At 39.1% G+C, this 20,654-nt stretch overlaps 1 long non-coding RNA gene across 1 annotated transcript; it reads left to right on the forward strand.

The window, feature by feature from the left end:
* Positions 1-18,174: 18,174 nt before the first annotated feature.
* Positions 18,175-20,403, forward strand: LOC140867099 (uncharacterized). Its single transcript, XR_012145042.1, has 2 exons — positions 18,175-18,329; positions 20,166-20,403. It is a non-coding gene; the product is annotated as an uncharacterized lncRNA (long non-coding RNA).
* Positions 20,404-20,654: the final 251 nt, after the last annotated feature.

Here is a 20,654-nt window from a genome sequence, read left to right on the forward strand (position 1 = left end):
AAAGTCAAAATAAATTTTCCTGAATCCGAATTCAGTGGTTTCCAAAAATGTCCATCCCTATGTCATTTTAGGAAATCCTACTCCCTTACTCTTATTTAAGAAGTCCAACTCCTTAGTTCATTAAATTTAACTCTTTAAATTTAACTATCTCAACGGGATTAAAACTCCATTACACTGTGTGACCCTCAATGGTTCAGGGATACAGCTAGCCGTGGGCTCACAACTCCTTGTGACTCGGAACAACACTTTCCGACTTGCCCAACGAATCATGGTAAAGCGCCTAGCAACATCGCCCCATGATTCCCTAGGTATCACTGATAGTGCCTACAAGAACCAGTAGATTTTGGTTAGCGTACAGTACGGTCCCTTCATCCATATATCCCGATCGAATCAACAACCATTGGTATATCGAGAGTCGCTCAAGATTCGATAACTATGCAATACATCTTGAAGATCAAATTAGTGACATCGCATGTGCTACTAAGAAACCATTTCTTAAATCACATCAATTACTCTGGCCAGAGATTTATCACACTAATATCTCCTCAGATCGCATAGGATATCCACACTCGCAAGTATGTGGTGAATCCTTGACAACAATGCATTGACTCCTATATGTGTCGTAACTGTACCCAATCTCGACACCTGATGACCCCCTCAGAGTCGGTAAACGAGTCAAAGCACAGTACTAGCATATAGAGTCTCCATGATGTTTCAAGTCGTAAGGACTAATGGTGTACAACCAAAACCGCGGACTTTATCCACTCGATAAGTGATAACCACTTGGAAAGTCCGGTTAGGGTAGTTCGACTATTCATCCTATGAATATCCATTTGCATGCTTCGAACATCTCCATGTTCCCTACCAATGAAACGTGGTACTCCGCATCGCAAATGCTAGTCTCAAACTCGAGCGATCCTTATCCTTATTATCGGACGGCTCAATCGACTAGGAACGGTTTTAGAACATACAGTGACTATAAGATGTATTTCATGATAGACATCTCCATGTTCTACCACATCTTACATACACTATAGTATATTCAAGGTCTTTATCAAAACAACAATAGTATATCACAATATAACAATATGAAGTAATATAAAGTCATTGCCATAAAAGTGTAAATAATATTAAACAAAAGATTGTTTATACAAAGAGTCAACAAAGCCCATAGCCACACAGTTGGCTCACTGGGCACCCACTCTTACAATCTCCCACTTGCCCTATAGCCAACTAGTCATACTACGTAGACCCATTGCTTCGCGATGTTTGTCAAACAATGGTCCTGGCAAAGGCTTAGTAAGTGGATCAGCGATATTGTCTGCAGAGGCCACTCGTTCGACACTGATGTCTCCTCTTTCCACAATCTCCCGGATTATGTGGTATTTCCTCAGTACGTGTTTGGATCTTTGATGAGACCTTGGTTCCTTTGCTTGAGCAACGGCACCCGTGTTGTCGCAGTATACCGGGACTGGACCAACAAATTCAGGAATGACGCCCAACTCTTGGACGAAATTCCTCATCCAAACGGCCTCTTTAGCAGCAGCTGATGCTGCAATGTATTCAGCCTCAGTGGTGGAATCCGCTGTGGTGTCCTGCTTGGAACTCTTCCAAGAGACAGCACCGCCATTGAGCATGAACACAAATCCAGAGGTTGACTTCGAGTCATCCACATCACTTTGGAAGCTAGAGTCGGTATAGCCTTCCAGTTTGAGTTCTCGTCCTCCATAAACCATGAACATATTCTTAGTCCTTCGCAAGTACTTAAGAATGTCCTTCACGGCTTTCCAATGCATCTGACCAGGATTAGACTGATATCTGCTCGTGACACTCAGAGCAAATGCTACATCCGGTCTGGTAGATATCATCCCATACATGATACTACCTATAGCTGACGCATATGGTACATGTGTCATATTCTCTATCTCTGCATCAGTCTTGGGACACATAGACTTGGATAGAGAAACTCCATGACACATGGGTAGATGTCCTCTCTTGGACCCATCCATTGAAAACCGTTTCAATATGGTATCGATGTAGGTTGCTTGAGTGAGTCCTATCATTCTCTTAGATCTATCCCTATAGATCTGTATCCCAAGAATGTAGGATGCCTCACCCAAATCCTTCATCGAAAATCTACCTGATAACCATATCTTTGTTGACTGCAACATCCCTACATCATTCCCAATGAGTAGGATGTCATCAACATAAAGTACTAAGAATGTCACCGCATCCTTAACTACTTTCTTGTACACGCAAGGTTCCTCCGGTTTCTTGATGAAACCAAAGTCTTTAATTGTTTCATCAAATTTCTGGTTCCAACTTCTTGATGCTTGTTTTAGACCATAAATTGATCTCTGAAGCTTGCATACCTTATGCTCGCTTCCCATGGATGTGAACCCCTCAGGCTGCTTCATATAGATTTCTTCCTTAATGTCTCCATTAAGAAAAGCAGTCTTCACATCCATTTGCCATATCTCATAGTCATACCATGCAGCTATGGCAATAAGGATTCTTATGGACTTGAACATTGCAACTGGTGAAAAGGTTTCATCATAGTCAACTCCTTGCCTTTGAGTATAACCTTTAGCCACCAATCGCGCCTTGTAGGTCAATACCTTACCATCAGGCCCAAGCTTTCTTTTGTAGATCCATTTACACCCTATTGGAACAATTCCATCGGGAGGATCCACTAAAGTCCAGACTTGGTTAGTATGCATTGAATCCAATTCTGATTGCATAGCTTCAAGCCATAAATTCGAATCCGCATCAGAAATTGCTTCCTTGAAGCTTCTTGGATCACATCCAATGTCGGGTTCATCTTGACCCTCTTCAAGAAGAAGACCATATCGAACTGGAGGTCTAGAAGTCCTCTCGGATCTTCTAGGTGCAGGCGTGTCCAGCAATGGTTCCTGAGGTGTGGGATCGTTATTTTGTATTTCGGGTTCTTCTCGAACTTCTTCAAGTTCCATCATCTCGCCTTTCTTATCCAATAAGAACTCCTTCTCCAAGAAGGTGGCATTCCGTGAAACAAACACTTTTGTTTCAGCAGGATAATAGAAATAATATCCGATTGAATTCTTCGGATACCCCACAAAATAACACAAGCTGGATCGACTATCCAACTTATCTCCCACTGTCCGCTTCACGTAAGCAGGACATCCCCAAATCCTCAAGTACGAATACTTAGGAGCTTTGCCATTCCATAACTCGTATGGTGTTTTGTCCACTGCTTTAGTGTGGACGTTGTTCAACAACAATACCGCCGTTTCAAGCGCATAGCCCCAAAACGAAGGTGGAAGCTCAGTGAAGCTCATCATAGATCGAACCATGTCCAACAAAGTTCGATTACGACGCTCCGATACACCATTAAGCTGTGGTGTCATAGGAGGAGTCCACTGAGAGAGAATCCCATTCTCTTTTAGATAGTCCAAAAACTCGGTACTCAAGTATTCTCCACCTCGATCCGATCGAAGTGCTTTAATACTTTTACCTAGCTTGTTTTCTACTTCAGCCTTGAATTCTTTGAACTTTTCAAATGCTTCAGACTTATATTTCATTAAATATAAATACCCATACCTAGAATAATCATCAGTAAAGGTAATGAAGTAGGTGTGGCCATGTTGAGTCCCTACTCTAAATGGACCACAAACATCTGTATGGATCAAATCCAACAGATTCTGACTACGTTCAGGCTTCCCCTTAAAAGGAGATTTAGTCATTTTCCCTTTTAGGCAGGATTCACAAGTAGGTAGAGAGTTAATATCAGACATATCAAACATGCCCTCTCCCACTAGCTTGTTCATCCTCCTTGAGGAAATATGACCTAGCCTAGCGTGCCATAGGTTTGCCGGGTTTTGACTATCGATTTTCCTTTTGTTTGTTGTCGCCGGTTTGTCAATACAATTTACTGGAACGTCTTTTAGTTTTAAATTGTATAGATCGTTTTCAAGTTGTCCATTTCCAATTAAACATTCATTCTTGTAAATACTGCAAATCCCATTCACAAAATTACAAGAATAACCATCTCTATCAAGCATAGAAATAGAAATAATGTTTTTAATTAAATCTGGCACAAATAAAACATCTCTCAACAATAATTTAAAACCGTTCTGCAAAATCAAACAAACATCTCCAATGGCCGTAGCTTCAACTCTGGAACCATTCCCGAGCCTCAGCTGGGTCTCACCCATTCTAAGCCTGCGACTTCTTGTCATCACCTGCAAATCATTGCAAATGTGAGATCCACATCCGGTATCCAATACCCAAGAAGTTGTATTAAGTGACATGTTTATTTCGATATAGAACATACCCTTTGCAGTTCCCAACTGCTCAAGATACTCCTTGCAGTTGCGCTTCCAATGACCCGGCTTCTTGCAGTAATGGCAAACATCCTTGGATTTTCCATCGTTTGAAGCCTTTGTCTTTTGCTTCTTCTCGGGTTCCACTTTCTTGGGTGGGGCAGAACGTTTCTTGCCCTTCATACTTGGCCCCTTCTTTGCAGAAGATGAGGAGCCCACCAAGAAAGCTGGCTTATCCTTCTTAAGTGTGGATTCATATGTAACGAGCATATTGACCATCTCTTCAAGGGTGGCCTCTATCTTGTTCATATTAAAATTTATCACGAATCCATCAAATGAAGAAGGAAGAGATAGAAGCAGCAAGTCCACATTGAGTTCATGCTCCAACACCAAATCTAGGGTCGCTAACTTCTGTATGAGCCAAATCACTCGTACCCCATGATCACGGACCGAAGTCCCTTCACGCATGCGGCACGTCATCAACTCCTTAACAGTAGAGAACCTTTCAGCCCTCGACTGAGCCCAAAAAGTTCCTTGAGTTGCGTGTGAATGTCAGCAGCATTCACCGTGTCCTCAAATCGCCTCTGGAGTTCATCAGACATCGAGGCTTGCATATAGCATTTGGTATTGATGTCATGGTCACACCATGCATCAAGTTTGGCCAATTCCTCCGGACTTATGTCAGCTGGTGCTTCCTTCGGAGGTGCTTTCTCTAACACGTAGAGCATTTTCTCCGAAGTTAAGACAATCTTCAACTTCCGGAACCATTCCGTATAGTTGGCGCCAGTCAGCTTGTTTTGTTCGAGGATCGAGAATAAAGGATTTCGCGAATTCATTGTATGAAATACTGAAAAGGAAAAACAGACATATATCAATGATTGTTTAACAATTTACTAAGACATAAAATAGGCGAATTTAATTTTATGAATCTCACTCCCACTATTTTAACGATTTCACCACCCTCTAGTGAAAACGGGAAACTTTTTCCTTAGTGAGAACATGGAGTCCAATTGACAAACTTATGGTCCCGAATAATATCAGCCAACCATAATTCTCAAAAGGTAGAGCCCAATTGCTTCCAAAGCAACCCCCATGTGTTTACCTCATGTCCAATAAGGGCCCAATAATATGACGCCGTTTAAAGTGACATGTCAAGATGACCCATCAATATTAAGTTGTGATGGACGGTCGCCATGTGGATCCCCAATAATATGAGCCGATCCCATGGGAGTTCCAACCAACTTACAACATTTGTCGATCCAATGTACAGCTTTCCGACGGACGGGCCCCCCCAATAATATGAGCCGGACCGTATCCGCGGGTAGCATCACATACATTGACCGTTGATGGAAGGTAGGAACATTTAAACAATATTTAAATTTCCTTTATTTATCTTGATATAAATTTTAAATCATATTTAAAATGAGGGATTTTATTTATAAAAATATTTGTCTCATCATATTTAATTTATTGCATGCATTGCCGGATTCACGCAATTTATGTCTAAACATGCATACAATCATAATATCACATATTATATAGGATGATCGATTCCATTTCTAATTGACCCGTGGTTGCCAATCACGGGTCTTAGTCCAATCCTAGGTAATATGCAGTATGCAAATGCAATCCTATTACATATGCTTCCAATTTACATTTCTTCAGTCTTCATTGTCTGCTGGGCCCACCATCTTCAAATCTTGATCTCCCACTAAATCTAATGTATTTACAATTAAATAACAATGACAAGTAGGGGATACATTTTTAGGGGGTGGGAACGGGCTATAAACCAAGCCCACTTTTATTACATATGACATTCATATCGGGCCATAAACCAGGCCCATTAATAAAACCAACAACAATAAAGACAAAATGTAAATTCCTAACATACACCTACAAAATTGGTCATGGCAATCGATCATCCTTATCCAATAACATTTAATTCAAAATTAATTTATTGGATAACATGCTGTGGCAATTCAAATTTAAACAAGATAAAATCATATTTTATATATAAAATCACATTTCACATATAAAATCATATTTTATCTCCATATCAAATAAAATCATATTTTATCTATAAAATCCAATTTTACAAATAAAATCATATTTATCTAATATATCATAAGATCATATCTTATCATCAATTGTACCAAAATAATTGATTTCAAAATTCAATTTACGGATAAAATATTAAAATTTTCCAAAAATTCAAATTTATCCAAAATCAATTTTAAAATTTACGGACTCGAACAATTCGATCCGAAATCTCGTGAACCAATCAAAAACAATTTTTGACCGGACCAAAATAAAATTTTAAATATTAAAATTAATAAAAATATAATTTTTTCCCGCGGGCCGCCCGGGACACTCCCGGGCCGGCCCGCACCCGGGGCGCGGGCCGGGGCAGCCCGGCTGCCCCCTTAGGGCAGCAACGTTTGCTGCCCTGGCGGCGCCTGGCGCCGCCGCTGGGCGGCGCCGTGCGTCGCCCTGGGCGGCGCCGAGCGCCGCCCCTGGGCGGCGCTGTGCGCCGCCCTGGGCAGCGCCGAGCGCTGCCCTGCGCAGCGCCCAGCGCTGCGCTGGGCAGCGCACAGCGCTGCCCTGGGCAGCGCCGTGCGCCGCCCTGGGCGGCGACGGTCGCCGCCCTGGGCGGCGCCGTGCGCCCCCTTTGGGCGGCGCCGTGCGCCGCCCCTGGGGGCAGCGACCATCACTGCCCCCTCCGGGCAGCGATCCAATCGCTGCCCGGGTTTCGCCCCCCGATAAAAAAAAATTTTTTATTAAAAATATTTATTTTGTTTCAAAAACCGAGACTCAAAAATTTTGTACAATTGATTAATTCAATCGATTGATCTGAGCAACCTGGCTCTGATACCACTGTTGGAAAACTGGCGAGTTCCCAGACCAATTACGATTGATACCCGGTGCAGCGGAAGTTTAAAATTTTTCATGGAACGTTTCCATGGTGTGGGTATCAACCATACATCGATTGAATTACGTGTGTGTAAAATTTAAATAACAATTAAATAAATTTTACCTCAAATCTCGCAACGAGATTAATGGACACCAACAGAACAATTCTGCTCTTGTTGTCTCTCCCTGGAACCGATGAACGCCTTCAATCAGGTCCACGAACAGAGGTTTAATCCCTCTGATAGATTGCACTAGAAAATCTATCAGAAGTTTTCTGCGAAGAGAATACACGAATTTGATTCGTTATTCCTTACTGCGATTCAAAATCACAGACCGGAATTTTCTCGGGCAGAGCAAGGAGGGGGCGGCCGAAATATGTTTGAGAGAGAGGGTAGGGTTTTCGAAAATTGCTCTCAAAATAATGACCTGTCGTGTGTAATTTCTGTACTGAAATAACTTATTTATAATGCAGGCCACTAACACCTTAGGGCCCATTAGTCATAAGCTGGGGCCCGACAAGCAAAGCCCGCTCGTTCAGAAATTAATATAAAATTCATCGTGACTCCGATTGATGAAACGATTTCACCAATGTGCACAGAAACCATTTCTGCACGTTTTAAAGTCAAAATAAATTTTCCTGAATCCGAATTCAGTGGTTTCCAAAAATGTCCATCCCTATGTCATTTTAGGAAATCCTACTCCCTTACTCTTATTTAAGAAGTCCAACTCCTTAGTTCATTAAATTTAACTCTTTAAATTTAACTATCTCAACGGGGATTAAAACTCCATTACACTGTGTGACCCTCAATGGTTCAGGGATACAGCTAGCCGTGGGCTCACAACTCCTTGTGACTCGGAACAACACTTTCCGACTTGCCCAACGAATCATGGTAAAGCGCCTAGCAACATCGCCCCATGATTCCCTAGGTATCACTGATAGTGCCTACAAGAACCAGTAGATTTTGGTTAGCGTACAGTACGGTCCCTTCATCCATATATCCCGATCGAATCAACAACCATTGGTATATCGAGAGTCGCTCAAGATTCGATAACTATGCAATACATCTTGAAGATCAAATTAGTGACATCGCATGTGCTACTAAGAAACCATTTCTTAAATCACATCAATTACTCTGGCCAGAGATTTATCACACTAATATCTCCTCAGATCGCATAGGATATCCACACTCGCAAGTATGTGGTGAATCCTTGACAACAATGCATTGACTCCTATATGTGTCGTAACTGTACCCAATCTCGACACCTGATGACCCCCTCAGAGTCGGTAAACGAGTCAAAGCACAGTACTAGCATATAGAGTCTCCATGATGTTTCAAGTCGTAAGGACTAATGGTGTACAACCAAAACCGCGGACTTTATCCACTCGATAAGTGATAACCACTTGGAAAGTCCGGTTAGGGTAGTTCGACTATTCATCCTATGAATATCCATTTGCATGCTTCGAACATCTCCATGTTCCCTACCAATGAAACGTGGTACTCCGCATCGCAAATGCTAGTCTCAAACTCGAGCGATCCTTATCCTTATTATCGGACGGCTCAATCGACTAGGAACGGTTTTAGAACATACAGTGACTATAAGATGTATTTCATGATAGACATCTCCATGTTCTACCACATCTTACATACACTATAGTATATTCAAGGTCTTTATCAAAACAACAATAGTATATCACAATATAACAATATGAAGTAATATAAAGTCATTGCCATAAAAGTGTAAATAATATTAAACAAAAGATTGTTTATACAAAGAGTCAACAAAGCCCATAGCCACACAGTTGGCTCACTGGGCACCCACTCTTACAACAAAGACATGTTCCGCCGAATGCTGTCCTCTGCCTGGTGACAACGTCTCACCAAACCCTCGTAGGACATGTTGTCACCAACCACCACACGGTCATGGATCTCAGGGTTAAGGCCCTGAAAAACAGATTATACTTCATCCCAGAGTTGTCAGCAATCTCGGGGCAATAGGATAGCAGATCAAAGAACTTCTGCTGATACTCATCAATAGACAAGGCTCCCTGTCGCAGACTCAGTAGCTCGCCCGCCTTCGACTGACGGAGTGCAGGAGGAAAATACAGCTTCTGAAAAGTTGTGTGGAACTTGGCCCAGGTGGCCATTCCTCTCGCCGCAACAAAAGGTGCAGAAGTAAACCTCCACCACCTGCGCGCACGTCCATCCAGAAGATAACCCAGGGTCTCCATCTTCTGCTCCTCGGTGCATCGGAAAGTCTGAAAAGTCATCTTCATACGGTCTAACCAGTTCTCCGCATCCTCCAGAGACTAACCTCCAACCAAGGGCTTAGGACCCATAGCTAAGAATTGACGCACAGTGAAACGCTCGTCGTCATGATGACGATGACGCCTTTCTCGATGACGCTCTTGGTCGGCATCGCCCCAACGACCGCCTCCACTTCCGTGGCTACTCTCATCATCGTAGTTTGCCATCTACAAAAATACCTCATGATGAGACTAAATCCCAAGAATATTTTGCATGCTCTGATACCATAAATGTAGTGACCCTTACCTGGATCACCTACTAAACAGAACTTAGGCATGCAATTAACTTAATTAAATAGATATCAGAATAAAACTACGGAAACCATAAACATTATACAATCCCAAGTAAAGGAATCTGTAAATACCCAAAACAATAGAAATAAACCTAGACGAAGATCCAGCTGGCCAACCACTGCCTAGCCCCTCTTGGAACCACCCGCCTCGTCCAATCGCAAACCTGCCCCATGGAATAGGGTGTCCAGAAACACAGAGTACGAGATGTGAGCATAAAATGCTCAGTACGAGAGTATGAGTATACATGCATGCAATGTGAACTCCCTATAAACTTGAGGTCAAGTATTAGATAACAGAGACAGACCGGGCCCTGGTATGTATCACGCTGTGCCATCGCTTCAGGAGGTGGCTCCCATACCATAATACAAGTGGATATGTCGGACCCAAATCGATGGAAGTCCAACCACTAACAGGATAGGGAAAAACCCTACTAACAGACATCTCGAAGGAGATAGCTCAGTATGCAAATGAATGCAGCATAATCAATGACATATAAACCATGCAGTCACATAATACATGCATACTCAGTCAGGATATCTCGAACAGTACTTTCGTACCTCAAATCAGTGCAAGCTCTACCAACTCTAGGTCCACGCCTATAGTCTGCTCTACACTGCCAAATGATACTACTATCATTAAGTGCTCTAAAAGTCTTAATTAAGCTACTGCATACTCCTAAATATTTATAGGAAGCAAAAGCTATACCGTCGTCCGTCGTTAGCCCTTTGATGTCGATGCCTCCAGAACTTGGGCACAACTCCGCTACGACTATCGAACGCCTCGACGACTCCCGGGTCAAGCCTAGGAAGGCTAGAACAACTCGAATATGACTAGAGTAGAGAGGAAATCCGGAATTGGCAATTGAAAATGAATTCTCGGCCTTCTATTTATAGACAACGATCGGAGCCTCCGATCCTCGATCGGAACGTCCGAACTTCGATCGGAACGTCCGATCCTGACATCGGAGCTTCCGAAGATCCTGATCTGCCACGTGTCAAAATATCACTTGTTGACTTCGGATAGGGGTGATCGGAGCTTCCGATCCTGATCGGAGCTTCCGATCTAACCACACGTCATGCCTGACGTAATACCATCGGGGCTTCCGATCCACCTTCGGAGCTTCCGATCCTGTTCGGAGCTTCCGAACTCACCTTCGGAGCTTCCGAACTCTACCCAAGTAATTATGATTAATCCCTTAATTACTGATTTTGGTTACGGGCTACTACAAGTGTTTTGAAACTAAAGAGTGGAATTGATGAATCTATGAAAAAAACTTGTCGCATTAGTGTATCGAAAGCGAGGAGGATAGACAAGATTGGCAAATCACACACACACGATAACTCTTGAGAAAATTAGCATACATGTGTATTTAATCTTGAAATGTAAAAATTCGGAGGCCAACTATATTGCTCATTATTGTTTTGCTCGAGACTAGCAAAAGTCTAAGTTTGGTGGAATTTGATAAGTGAAATTTATTCACTTAATTTATATATGATTTTACTTGGATTTGTTTATGTATTGAGTGTATTTTATGCATATTTGTAGTTGTTTTTGTGAGATGCAAGGATTAGAAAAAAGTAGCGAGAAGAAGGGGAATGATGAATTATGGAGGCGCAACTTAAGAAACTTACTGGGCATTTTTGAGACATCCAAATCTGATCTCCACCGTTCAAAATATTTTTAGGAAGTTTTGAAGCTGCTGTCAAAATTTCAGCTCGATCCGATGGCTAGAACTCCGGATATGATTTTTTCAAGAATGTTGCACGCTGAACCTAAGCTGCAGTGCCCCAGCGCCATAAAACTAGCGCTCCAGCGCCTGATTTTTTTTTTTTTAAATTTTTTTATGCTGATCAGCGCCCCAGCGCCGGAAACTGGTGCTCCAGAGCTGCCTGTACAAAAAACCAATAGAATTTTGAAATCTTAAAAGTCTCGATTTCACGAGCTTTATTCGACGGGCTTCAAGGACATATAAAAGAGAATAATCAGACCTAGAAGAGGGGGAGAACACACACATCACACAAGAGAGCCGCAAAACACAGACCCAACAAGCGGAAAACAACAGAACCCCACAATTACGCATTCAACTAGGCTTAGGACACAGATTTGAGACGTGGGAGCGAACGACAAGGGATAATCGAATCACAAGACAGAAGACATTCATCTGGGGACGGAAAATCAACTCTAATCTGTGATTTTTATTATCTGCCTTGATTTATTATGATATTTTTGAATATGTCTATGTTTATAATTATTTCATTATAAAATTATTGGTTGCTTTTAGAGATTGACGGATCTTGATTGGAGTTTCATGTTTTGACTATTATTTTGCCTACTATTATTTGTTCTTCACAATTTATTTGTGTATTCCTGTTTTGATTGTCTTTTAATTACTTGATCACTAATTGAATTGTTATATTAATTTTAAATCTGGCACTTGGGAGATGAGATTTTGAATAGGATCATAGGAAAACACAACCTAGGATTTTTGTAGAGTTCGGGAGGCTTACAAGTTCCTTTGAGGTCATTGAAAAAGAACCATAGAACTTGATTAAATTGTTTTGATTTTTGATTTATGATAGAGATATCAAAATTAGCATTGGAATAATAACATTTACTCGGCGCTCGAGAGAGGCAGTAAATAAAAATTAAGGGTTCTTGGCCTATAAATTGGAATAGATGATATAATCAATTGATATGATTTGCATGAATGAAAATCGAGTGATATCATGTATCTAGAACCCGTCTCAGGTCGTGTACCCAAATCCATACTTGAAATTCTGGATTTTTTATTTTATTTTAGTTTATTGAAATTTAAAACTTTGATTTACTAAACAAAGTTGAGATTATTTTAATTACAGGACTTGGTGTGGATATAAATTTTCAATCCTCGTGGGATCGACACTCTACTCATTTTTTACTAAAACTTGACACCGTGCACTTGCGGTCACAAAATTATGCAACACTAGACTCTGATTAGATTTTGTGAGTAGCTATTATTCTAGCTAAGACTTTTAGCGAGCGATAAGTGATATGATGATTATCTGCCTATAGGCATGGACTTGAGTACCCAAGTGGATAGGCTGCTTGAGTTGCTTGATTTGTAGTACATACATACTATCCGAGATATCCTAATTGAGTAATGCATATTCTATGCTTGCATTTTATTTTCCATGTTTTAATGTGTATATATTATGCCACGATTATTATGCTACATGCATTATCACGTTGTAAGGCCCGGGATTAATTGATTTAATCCGAGATTATTTAATTTTAATTCGAGAATATTTAATTTGAGAATTTTTAGAGTTTAGATTTAAATTCTAATATTCTTAAAATATTTAGGATTGAAATTGAATTAAATAAGGGTCGAGGACCGAATTGCAAATATTGAAGAGTTGAGGGACTAGAATGCAATTTGTCTTAAATCTATAAAAATTACTTGCTTAGTCATCAGTTTATATGTGTGATATGTAAATTTCTTCATAAACTTCAAGAGTGAAGACCGAGACCTCATTTTCCTCTTTGAATTTGATTTTCAAATCCCCGTAACTTTTGATCCGGTTGTCCGAATTTAATTACAAATATAGCGCAGGCGATACTTACAATGAGGGCTTCGATTTGGTGTAATTATATTCATGATTCAATCTGTTTTGAGATGCTGTATGTTGGAGAAATCAGATTATGAGCATACATATGTGTTTTTGCGCTTGTATACATTTCGATATCGAAAACGAACTAAAGATTGAATCTCGTATGACGTTATGATGATTTTCAGAAGTATGGTTGATTTTTATAGCTGCTGGTATGCTGATTTATGGTGTTATAATTCTGATATATTATGTATATGAATGATATAATGGTTTGATATCGTTTCGGTTACCGATTTTTAGCCGTTACGCCGTCGATTGTAGACTTAAAGACATTTTAATATTTTGTTGATTGAACTGAATATGATATGAGTTCTTTGTGATATATTGAGCATATGATCACCTTGTTTCAGCTGGCTAAGAGATTGACGAACTCGAGAAGTTATATTTCGAACCGAAGAACAAATTGAGCTAGGTTTGAAATGTTCTTTGAAGGTTGGATGATGTTGTTTGGATAGAGTTTGATATATGTGTTCTTGTTGTTATGTTTCAGAGTTGAAGCCTCAAGAACCGAGACAAAATGAGAAGGTATAAGACGACATCGCAAGTCAGGGATTTGAAACTCAAGAATGAAGCATCTTGAGTTGTCCCGCCAAAATCACATACTTGTTTATTGTTTGTATTTAGATTGTTGATGTTGTCGATCCATCTCAGGTAATAGATCTTTATTTTATTATGATACGATATGAAATATGAATTGATTCTTATGCCAAGGTCGGAGGCGACCTTATTTTTGAGTCTGATGACACGACGATAGATGGATATTCATGTCAAGATCGTATACGAATCTTGATGGCAAAGAGTGTGATAGGAATCAATTATTTATATATGTGTTTAATCTATTCTTGAGTTGACATGTTTAGAGTCGATATGTTTTGATTTAACGTGTATATATGTTGATTATACTGAGATTGTATTCTCACCAGATGTTTTCGGCTGTTGTATTGTTTTGTATGTGTGCATGACAAAAGAGGGGGCAGGAGCTGGCCAAAGTCGACGAGGTTAGCTCATGAGAGAAGATTAGACGTGGACTCGGGTTGTTTATAGCTGAATCGATATGTATAAGCTCTAGCAAGCATGTTAGAAAACACTTTAGTTGATGTTCTTGAGAAGTTGATGGACACCTTGTATAAATTTATGATTTTGTTGAATTCCAAACCTCTAGTTTGATGTATCAACTACTTGTACACATGTTTTGATGTTGTTCTATGTATATATACATGTTTTGTGATTTCAATCTTATGGATTGGAGTGGTTGAAAGGATCAAATTTTGCTGTCAAAAACCAGAGCAAAGGACTGCCCAGAGTTGAGCTCGGTCTGCTCTTTTTGGCAGACTGAGCGCAGCCCAAAACCCTCAACCCGAGAGTTGGGTTAGGGGGGGGGGGGGGCGCTCGGTCGGCGGTTTTTAACCGATTGAGCGCACCCCTATTTGAAAAAAAAAATTTGTTTGATCTTCCTTCCTTGTTTAAGTAATGATGTTTAATTACTAATTGCCCTAAGAATGAGATTAGCAACCCGAGGCCCCACACATGTTGAGTCTGTACCTTGTTATAGCCTGTAGTGGGGTCTCTCAGCCTCGAGTTTTTGAGTGGATGGTTGGATTCTGTGGACTCGGATCCGATTACCTGTATCCATATTTCTTTATGGTATGGGAGCCACCTCTTGATGCAACGGTCATTGAACATACCATGGTGCCTCCAGACTGAGCAGTGATTTTACCGTGATAGGTTTCCGATACCCGTTCATTTGTATTAGAATTCATAGCATGTGTATACTCATACTTTTGTGCAGAGCATTCTCATCGCTCACATTCGTGTATTTTATTTGGACACCCCATTCGATGGGCAGTGAAAGTTATCCAGGTTTTGGGATTAGTGTATTTGGCGACCATGGGTTTTTGATCTCTAGTTGCTGCCAGCAGAGCTTGTTAGGATTGAACCTCTAGTACTTTGGAATTTCTATTGGGTATATTATTTCTGGTTTTAGTTATTTCCCGATTGTATACTTTTGGGTTATTATTGATTTAAGTTTTTCGCAATTATCTCTGATTATTGTTGTTTAAATTTAATTAAATTCTCAAGTCTCTATTATTATGTGATTCCGAAGTGGGTCACTACATTTTTAGTATCAGAACATGCATTAGATCATTGCGATATAGAACTTTCTGTTAGGTTTGATTTACATTGGAATTTTATAGTAATAGATGGACTTTTCGAAGAGGATAATAATAACATCAATGAACGTTGGGGAGTTGAGGATTTCTAGAGGCATCCTCGAGCTTGTCTGCAACGATAGGAGAACAATCGTCGTAGATTTGATTTGTGTAGATCTATCCAGTTGGGGCCTAAGCCATTTTTGGGCAAGGAGAAACCGAAGGTTACAAAGGATTGGTTGGAGAATTTAGAGTGTTATTTCAAATCATTTCCAGATCAAAGAATACACCTGTGAAGATTCTACACAAGCAGTTGGAGATAATTTCATGAAGATTCTACATCATCTACCAGATAATTGTACCCCACAATATTGAAAGGATCTGGTGGATTAGAAGATTACAAGATATTTGGAGAAAGAGGTTGCCGTTAGGAGACTGAAATAAAATATCGTAACTTGTATTAAGCTTTTGGATTGAAAGTATCCACCCTAGATTTTAAGAATGGATTTTCTTGTGAAAGAATTTGAATCATTTTTATTACTGATTTCATACTTTTGGTAATTTCCTAGTTTGTTGTAACTAAGGATTTGTAATAAGAATTGTGCTAAACCTGGTTCAGGGGTTTAATGTTTTCAAAGTTGGATTATTCGGTTTGATTTCAGTATTTTTTTCTTGTTGGTTAGTGTCCAACTAATGTGACTTATGGATTAATTGAGCAATTTGTTTGTAAGTACTCACCAAGTGATTAGTTCTAGGCATTTCCCTAGAATAATTAGGTAATTTTGTGATCTTGAGAACTGTTGCGAGGGATGACGACTATCATCAGGGACATGATTTATACCAAGTGTTAACTGTTGCGAGGGATGACGACTATCATCATTTTTGTGTTTCAGATAGGATTCTAGAAAAGGCTACCTCAGTCTTGATGTTTTACGCAGTCGCAGAAATGGGTCTAACTACCAGGAATTGTTTCAGTGATAGGTGAATTCATATGATTGTGGTTAGTTTGTACTAGGTTAGTACAAATGGATTATATATATTCATCGTCTAATTTCGTCAGAGATCCAGATTGAAGTTTCCTTTTTAAAGTGATGACGGAGACAAAGGATTGTTACGTGACTAGAATAAGTTCAGAACTAATTATGCAATACAATATCTATCAAAGATTGGAATGTAATAATTCTTCTTAATAGATTTAGTCTGGTGCTAGGTTAGTGCCAGTGGTTACTTGCAGTTATCATTTGACTCTGTCAAAAATAGAAAAGGATAAATCCTTTGTTTAAGATTTATGTGATTACATCATTCTGCAGAATGGTAATTTATTGATTTGAACGTGATTCCATGAATTGATCAAAGGGCACTCTAAGCTCAGAGTATGTTGATCGATAATGTTAGCTCCCAGTGTGGAATCAGGGGACCGAAAGAGGTGGGCATAACGTGATCAGGATTGTGAGGCTGAACATAAGCCACAGTCATTTGACAAACCGTAGATGATACCTTTATGTTAGTAAATGATGACTTGTAGTTTTGTTGTAAAATAATGTAAGCCCTAACAATGATGGTAAGAGTTCTGGGAGCCAGCTGTTCTATAGGACTTAGCAAGGGAATATGACGCTTGGGACAACATTAACACATACCATTAGAGTGTTTACACTCAGGATGTGACACCTAAAATCCAATCTACTAAATCACATGCATTAAATTAAATAAATATTATGATTATTATTTTTAGGTTTAAGTGATTTTAATTCTTTATGTGAATTATGTGTTAATAAAATATTTTATTATTTATTTAAATGATTTTTATTGTACTAACTATTTAATTAATGTCTTAATTGTTTAAGTTAAATTGTCAAAATGAGTTTTTTTGTGCAGCTGAATTGTTTTAATATTTTAAAGGTTTAAGCTTGAATATTTAAATAATTTTAATTATTTAGTTTATTCATTTAAAATATTTTAACTTTATATCTTATTTTTTTAAATATTTTTGAGTGTCCAACTTATTTATTTTAAATAACGTAAGTTTAGCGGTTAAATAATTTAAATTATTTTAAATTCCTAGATTATTTATTTAATTTTTTTTAATTGTCCAAAATATTTTAAAGGTTTTATTCCGCTTGTGTATTTATTTAAATTATTTTTTTTAAAATGTTTGTTTAGTTCGTTTAAAATTATTTTTCATCGCTCTGTTTATTGTTAAAAAAATTTATTTATCTTTGTAAAATCAAAATATTTAAAGTGTTGATTTCTAATTCTAAATTAGTGTTTCAAAATTCTTTAAAGAATTAGTTGCCTGAAAATTCATTTTTCCCGCGCACTAGAGCTTATTTTTAAACTTTTGCGAAAAATTAGCATTTTTAATTTTTGAACTAGTAAAATCCAATTTAATATTTTTAAATTAGAATTTTCAAACTTGTATTTTATTTAGTGCAATATAATTCTTGGTTCTAAGTTGCTAAGTTGGAGTAGCACTTTTTCCCTATCACCTACACACTCAACATTAATACGTAACCCTAACCCCTAAAATTTACACCCAAAATACACCCTCATTCTTAGATATTCATCGGCATTTTTTTTCTTCTCCTTCAAGCTCGACCACCGCCGGCAACCCTCCATCTCCGGCGTAGCTTCACCTCGGCGAGCAGCAGTTGTTCCTCCTTCGTTCGAGCTCATCCCAGCTCCCTGCTCGAGCCCTTAATATTCATTTTTGGTAGCTTAGGCAAGGATATGGGCTCCTTTCTCTCATCAAGTGGATTATTATGCATCATGTTTGAAATTATGTGCTTGCATTTCATGTTTTTATTCAAAAATTTTAGTTCCCTGTTTTCTTGAGATTTTGGCCGTGATGTTTTTTTTACATTGTATGTTCTTGAGAATTTATCAAATTACGATCAAAGTTGAGGATTTAAATGACTTATGGATTGAAATGGTGATTGCTTTTATGCTATCATATTTTTGAAAATTTCCAGAACTTTTCCAGTATGTTGATTCGAAAATTGTGTGTGATTGTTTGTGATGCTTGGATGGTGGATAGGGGCTACCATGGATGAGAATGTAGTTCACATGGTAGAGTCTAGGATGGGAAATAGCTTGGAGGATTTGGAATTGAGGCACATCGAACTTGGTTGAGTTGGGCTCGGTTTTTGGGTGCTTCTAAGGGGGGGGGGGGGGCTGTTGTCGAGCTGTTCTAGGCATGATAGGGGGCTGGTTTTAGTGGTGCGAGTTAGCCTAAGTGTTGGTCTTGGTCCTAGGATAGAGGCATGGAGTTGGAACACAAATAGAAAAGTTTTTGGATTGAGAATATGGAAGGGGCATGAGCAGAATTCTTAGATAAGTTTGGGGCTGTCCGGAAACTTATGGTTAAGGCTGGGTGAATCTCATGATTTGGTTAAGGTCTCGGGTCAGGAATTGTTTTAGAATGTTAGGAATAAGTCTGTAAAAGCGGAAATTAATTCGGTTAATTTTTGGTCGAGTCTAGACATTTGAATGGATTAGGTGTGTGAGCAGAATTTTGTAATGGATGGGTCTGTCCGGAAAGGAATTTTTAAAACAATTCTAAACTCGTGATTTGGATAAGGGCTTGAAACTGGAGTTAGCCTAGGATGTTAGAAATATGTTGGTTCAAGCGGAAATGAATTCGGTTAAGTGTTGGTTGAGTTCTAGGCTATTCATTGGATAGGTGCAGAATTTTGGATTGAATAAGGGGCTGTCCGAAAATGAATTTTTATAAAATGATTGGATATGAATAATACCCCAAGGATGACTTCTTTATTTATTTCTAAGTGTGTGGGAGTCGTGGTTTCAAGCGAAACTCTTTTTGAATAAGAATTGAGTGAGTGGTAAGCTTTTCGGGTGAACCGGTCTAATTGTCCCAAGCGTAAATTATGGTTTAGATTCTCATGATTGGTTTGTTCCCTAAATCACCATCCCGGTCATCCATAATTGAGTCTCTTGCATGATCATTGAGTAAATATTTACAACAACGTAACATCTACATATGCATGCTATGTCCCCGAATCAAGAATGAAAAAAAATATTTTATTAACGAAGTGAGATTATTGTGACTACAGTAAAGCATGTGTTCGTGTGGGGCTGGGAGACATTCTGGCCTCCCTTACCAAATCATTACGGGTTTTCTTACCAAAGCATGTATTCGTGTGGGGCTGGGAGAAATCTTGGCCTCCGTTACCAAATATAGGGCAAGATTGTGTTGGGAGATATCCTGACCTCCTTGCGGCATAGTGCATTGTAGCCATGATCGCGATCGAAATCACAGAGTTACAATTGAAGGATCTAAGTCCACAGTTACAGTTCAAAATTTATATGACCATGTTTCAGTACAGTTTATGCAGTTACATTGATTATGTTCGACTTAGCCATGCATATGTCTCATTCATGTTCACTTCCTTTTAGAAATCTTTTGTTTAAGTTAAGGGCACAAAGTATTTTTAGTACAAGCTATTTTTAATCTGTGTGTGCATGAATTTATGTAGTACTCGTTATTTCCCCCATATTCTTGCTGGGCCCCTAGGCTCACTAAATCTACTTGGTGCAGGTTTAGGTTATCATTGAGATTGCGGGGCAGGACTATCGAGTGGACTGTGATGCGGGAACGGCACATCCCTCCGACCATGCCAATCTTCCACAAAAGTTTATTGTAATACTTTAAAGTCTTTTATTTTGTTGATCGAATAAATGCAAAAGTAATGACTTGAAGAATGGATTGCTTCCATGTAAACAGTAATTGTTGAATATTTTGGACGTGTGAATGCCGAATCATTTTCTTAGGTTCCCGTTATTTTCTTGGTCTATCTTATTTATCGGAGTTGTTGGTTGTGTTTTTAATTTGCTGTCTGAGACAGGTGGATTTTAATCAAAACATTTAGGTCATGCCGAAATTTTTTGAAAATCCGTATTTTATTTAATTATTAATTTAAAGTATAGGTTAGGGTCGTTTCACAGGATATTTTGAGTTGCTCGTAAAGGTTTTCATGATGTGAATATCTGTATCACGATTAAATGATGAGGTATTTTATCGATGGGA

This window comes from Henckelia pumila, chromosome 4 (assembly GCF_033568475.1).
Source record: "Henckelia pumila isolate YLH828 chromosome 4, ASM3356847v2, whole genome shotgun sequence".
NCBI lineage: Eukaryota > Viridiplantae > Streptophyta > Magnoliopsida > Lamiales > Gesneriaceae > Henckelia > Henckelia pumila.